This window comes from Dioscorea cayenensis, chromosome 10 (genome assembly GCF_009730915.1).
Source record: "Dioscorea cayenensis subsp. rotundata cultivar TDr96_F1 chromosome 10, TDr96_F1_v2_PseudoChromosome.rev07_lg8_w22 25.fasta, whole genome shotgun sequence".
Taxonomy (NCBI): Eukaryota; Viridiplantae; Streptophyta; class Magnoliopsida; order Dioscoreales; family Dioscoreaceae; genus Dioscorea; species Dioscorea cayenensis.
In genome coordinates this window covers 20,211,691-20,217,595 of record NC_052480.1, presented here as the reverse complement: position 1 = coordinate 20,217,595, position 5,905 = coordinate 20,211,691, and the positions used below count along the sequence as shown (strand labels likewise).

At 33.3% G+C, this 5,905-nt stretch overlaps 1 pseudogene; it reads right to left on the bottom strand.

The window, feature by feature from the left end:
• Nucleotides 1-1,072: 1,072 nt before the first annotated feature.
• On the bottom strand, nt 1,073-5,499 carry LOC120270345 (annotated as a pseudogene).
• Between the last annotated feature and the right edge of the window lie 406 nt (nt 5,500-5,905).

Here is a 5,905-nt window from a genome sequence, read left to right as displayed (position 1 = left end):
ATAACTCATATCAAAGTTACAAACTTTGTATAACAAAATACTGCCACAACCTGAGACAATCTAACGAACCAATAATATGTAAAAACAGGAGCTAATCATCAAAAGCTTAGATTAAACATTTTTTTTTTTTGTAAAAAAACTAATCTTCATACATACCTTTTGATAGTAATCTAATCTATAAATCTGCAACTAATCAAGATGGCAAACTGGTTTCATTCATGTTGCTGTTATTATGCTCGCTCACTAGTTTCTTCATGATAATCCATGAAAGAATTGATCATTGAATTGAAGATAGATTGTCTAATCCTGGAACAAATTTATCTTGTTCTTCCTTTACTTTGAACAACAACAATAACAAAGAACTAAAGAAAATAAGAAAACAGGAAAACAAAGACTAAAAGATGAAAGAGAGACATGAATCCATTGCTTCCATTGGCTAAGAATGAAATCTTCTTCTTTAGTTCAGAGACTTTGATTTCAATCTCAATTTTGGACATGAGCCTTATATGAAGTGAAAGAGATGGAACCTGAGAGGATGGCAGCACTTAGTGATAAGTCCTTCAGTGCTTGCAAGAGTCACCAGCCACACAAATGTTCTTCCCATAGGAAGGAGGAGATCCAGGAAAGGCGCGAAGAGGAGATAAGAGGATGGTGTCGACGCAGGAAAGAAGCGAGAGGAATCAGCTGATGTTGGGATCAGAGACATGGGAAAGAATCAGGAGAGCAACTTAGGGCTAGAGAGTGGGGAAATTTTAGAAAAGAACAGGGTAAATTTAGTAATTTTATAACCCACATAACAGCTTTTGAGAAGTACTTTTCTCAAAAGCACCAGTTGAGAAGCTTATGAAAAAAGCTGTATTTCAGCTTTTTTCACAGCTTCAACTTTTGCCCAAAAGGCAATACAAACATGGTTTTTAAAACCCAGAAGTGCTTAACTTATAAAAAAGCACTTATGGGCTTTAAAAAAGCCAACCCAAACATGCACATAATATTGTTCACAATGAGCTTAATGGCTAGAAACATTACAAAAGTCTTGAAGATGCATAAGAGGACCTTTAGTTGATGCAATCCTTCATTCATCAATCTCTAATGGTTTAAAATGCTTCCCATCCAAAAGATATGTCCCAATTGTTAAACAAACAGTCCATACATCTTTTAGTTTTCTTGCGACGATCCTGTATTATTTTAAATGCAAATCAAACATATATTTTCATAAAATTATATGATGATACGACGGCTTAATTAATTTTACCTTCCCACATCTTTGGCCTTGATCTGACTAGTGTTAACTCTTAATGAAGCCATGTACGCCGCGGTCTTTAAGGCCGGTGGTGCTTCAGCAATGATGACTGGAGAGCCTATGTGAAGCTCTGCATGCCCATCTGAAAATTTCCTCTATATATTAAAGTGCAAATGATATATGAGAACACCTTTTTTTCTTTTTTTTTTTTTACAGATGTTTGTAGCCTATAATTAAGCATGTAGCCTTTTTTTTCCTATTCTATGTCAAACTATTTAGTTCATCCCCAGTACACAATAATAAATTTAACCAAAATCAAAGTAAACTAACCTGCAATGAGACCACTCATATGGAAACTTGGTAACATTGGCATGCAGAGCTTCTTGAACATATGGGCATTAAAATACATGTCACTGTACTCTGAGATACATGTATCAGAACCTGCCTTCAAATTCCCATTCCACCCTTTTCCGAACCAAAGACTCACTCGTTTTCTGTTGTGATGCCTAACATAATTAAATTACACCAACTTCATCAGGTTTCCTTACTTCATTTACTAAAAACCAAAATGCATACAGTAATTAATTTGCTTATGAATTCAGTAAGATTATCCTTACAAAAAATTTTGATGTGATTCTGGCGATCTTTCTTAATCCCTGGGCATCATGTTTTGTTCGACACATTTGGGGGTGCACAAACTATACATGTCTATGGGTCTATAAGTTTCAAAGAAATCAGTGTTTGCAGTGTCACAAGGACACAAAATTATTGGCGCCTGTCAATTTACAAGTTAGATTAGAAGTAAAATCATAATAAGCACACATCATTCTAAACAGAAAGAAGAAGTACCATCGACACCTCTCCATCTGCATCATGACTGAGTCGGCTTAGTGTCCATATCATTGACCTGATCAAACAATAAAATTGAAATGTTTAATGTAAAGGTATTGAAGGCAACTTCTAGTTTATGATAAAGAAAAAGTTGAAGGTTACAAGCTTAGTTCCACAATACAGATACCTTGGGATTGGATATGCAGAGGATACCAAGGGCTAGAGGCACTACTCTTCTAATATTCTGTTCTCCATATTGTAAAAGATGCTCCAAGGAACGAATGGCCATATCTAGACCCAGCTCTTCTGCCATAGCCACGAGCGCTATCCCAAGAATTACAGGTCCCTGGTGGGTCTCACCCTTATCAAGATGTTAAACACAGTATCCAAACAATTTTTGGATCTATCAGGAAGAAAGGATGATAACTGAATAAAGTTCTTGGATAGCTTCTATTCTAAAGCAATTAAGTAGGAAGGATTGGACACACAACCTTAAGCACATTTCCAGTTCCAGCGTATGCTAATGATAATAGTGTGGCATCACAGTGTTTTCTGATTTTATCATTAAATGTCCTTGAAACCTTTACAGTGACCTCAACACTTTCCTATCAGGAAGTGTAACACAAAGAATGAGGAAATATATATATGACTACTTAGGCCATCCAAGAAGTCCTAAGAAAAATCAAGAAAAGAATAATAAACACAAACAGAAATAGAACATCAATATACAATAATGGAATATTTCACATGGAAGTGATAGTCTTGCAAATTATAAATGCACTAAATCCTTTCGCATGGAAAAGGAAATGAGCATTCCCTCAAATCACAAACTACTAGAATAGAATAACAATAATAGAAAGGAAACAATGGGTATCAAGAAAAAATAATGCATCCATCATGGAAGGCTGGTTGATTTATTACCTACTTTCCAAGATACGGAAGGCCAAGAGCAACAGAAAGTAGACTAGTGAAAGTCTCACTCAATTCAGTCTCACATCGGTCCATCAATGTAAAGATAATAGATTTTGGCAATTTCTTCATTGCAGAGCCAAAAAACACTAGCCCCAGTATGATTGCAGTAAAGACATGAACTTCAAGAGGTGTCTTTATGTGCAAGGATCTCAATCCATACCAGACTTCAGCACTATGGGCAAACAAAAAAAAGCCACTGAATGACCCACCAGAACATACTTTACCCTTTAAAAATGAGTTTGAAGTGGCAATCTTCTACATAGAAAATCCCTGCCATTGACTTTCCTCATACCATAATATTCAACAAGATAAATCATTCATGTACCACAACCAGTTGATATGGTAAACCATGGACAGTGACACAAAAGTATGCATGCTGAAAGAATACACCACTCAAGAACTACATGCCAAAACATGCACACAGAAAAGCATTACAAGTGTTAATCATATGACAATGATAACTTATAAATATCTTCTGGGGATTTTGGTTCCATGACCTCAATATCACGAGCAAGTGTAAGATAACCTTCACTTAATTTAGTGTTGTTAATTATATCCTGCAGTTGATCCCTGTCCTCGTCCTTTGGAACCATCTCATCATCAAGTTCCAGTGTATGACCCTAATTTGCAAAGTCATCCACAAATGAAGTACAGTAAGCAGGAAAAAGTATAGAATAAGGTTTAGTAGATCAAAAGCAGAAATTAATCACTGAAAAAGTGATGGGCCATGTTTTTAGTAGAAAATGTTGTAATCAAGAAAATGGAAACAAAAAAAGAATTCAAGCCCAAGAATTTAAGAAATCTGTATCTTACATGGCGGGCCACAATGTAAGAAAATTTCTTCTTCAACAGCAAATTTGCAATGGATGTATAGACCTGCTTCACATACTGCCATTGGACAGATAGTGTGCTATGAGAATATGTTGAAGACAAAGTCTGCACATATACAAAAAAGACTAGCAACTATACCTGACTGTTATCTAGAAATAGTGCTATACGAAGGTCACTAGCTAAGTCATCGAACTTCGTATATATTATATATGCTATGTCCAACGCTAATAGATCATCAGGCCCGGGTAGATAGCTACAAGATCATACAATTTGAGTAAATAATTCCACATAGAACAACACAAAGCAATCAAACAAATAATTATAATATCAATTGTGAGAAAACAACAATAGAACAAACAATAAAAAAAAATTGAAAGGGAAGGAACCACCTATAGTACTACCAATACAAAGACATGCAAGAAACTAAATAAAAAATATGGGAAAGAAATTTAAACAATTACAATGGCACACATCAACGCATTCTAAAACTTGATTGGTGAAGCAAATTTAACCAGCAATTAGATAATTCTATTCTTAAAAGTACATCAACATTGTGTCATCAATAGAAGAAAATAGTTACAAAATACAGTAAGCTAACTACAATAATTCATATTTAATATATCTCAATGTTCTAAATACATAAACAAATTCAGATACCTAGAAGAGCTTGTTAGATACAAGCATGCCTTCTTATAGTTTAAAGCATCAACATGTTCAACCAACAAATCAAGATCTACAACCTGAAATAGATCAGGAATGCATAGATAACAAGTTTAACATACATTAACCATGAAGAGTGGTTGCAACTTACCTCCATCAGAAGATCGACAGCTTTCGGCTCAACATTATACTGCCACTACAAGAAAATTAATGTTTAGAAACAGCATTTTTCATTTCTAGTCTGTTGCTAAACTGAATTAGCAATGGATTAGAAATAGAATTTATTTGTTTTGAAACCCCTTGTTTCTAATTTAAATAGAAATGGGAAAGTGTTCCTTTCTAACTTTAGAAATGGATTAGAAACGGAAACCAATATGTTTCTAACTTTTGAAAAATTAAAACAGAATGATATATGTTGTTAATCAGTTTCTAAATTCCATTGTAATTCGGTTTTTGAATTTAGAAATCAATTTAAAATTAAGGTTTAACCATTACAAAACTTAGAAACGGATTCCAAACAGAATATTTTCTGTTTTATTTTTATTCCTCCTCATTAGAAACAAAAGTTTTATTTCCTAATCCATTTCTAAAGTTTTTTAAAATTAAAAAACAATATTGAAAAAAAAATAAATCCATTTCTAATCCATTTCTAACATTCAAGCAAAAAAAAAAAAAAAGAATTATATCCCTGATTTTTTTTTAAAACCTAATACATGATTTCTTTTTAAACCTAGCACTAAACTAATTTTTATAATTTTAAAACATATTTATATAAATATTAAACAAATTACCAATCTATCCGCAAGGGAAGTATGAGAAATGGAGCCTCCTGTATGCCGGGATATACCAGATTCAGGTCCTGCAATCTCAGTGAGTCGGTTTACAGTAGCATTCTCACACCATAGTTTTAAATTATGGGGAATTCCATGCCTCGGTTCATGTTTTCCATGCAGAGTTAGACACATGCATTGATTTTTCTTTCCCCTTTCTCAAACTACACATCAATGCTCTATACCGTTCTGCAGCTTTACGTTGCTATGCCATCTTAATAGCAGATGACATTGACTAATGCCATACAAAAATTTATGTAGTTTAACATAAACAAACATACATATTATATATAATTGTCTATCTAAAAATACTAACCAATGTTTTATATAAAACTACTAATGTTTTGCTAATTATAATTATAGTAAAATACTAACAATAAGATCTATATTATGGAAAATGACACTATATAATTAATAATTCAATAAAATTTAGTTCTACTGCACAAGAAACATTAATTACGTGTTTTTCCAACATCCAAACAATCATGATAAGGATTTTCAAATTCACTAACAATTAACAATTTAAGTACTAACTAAGCAA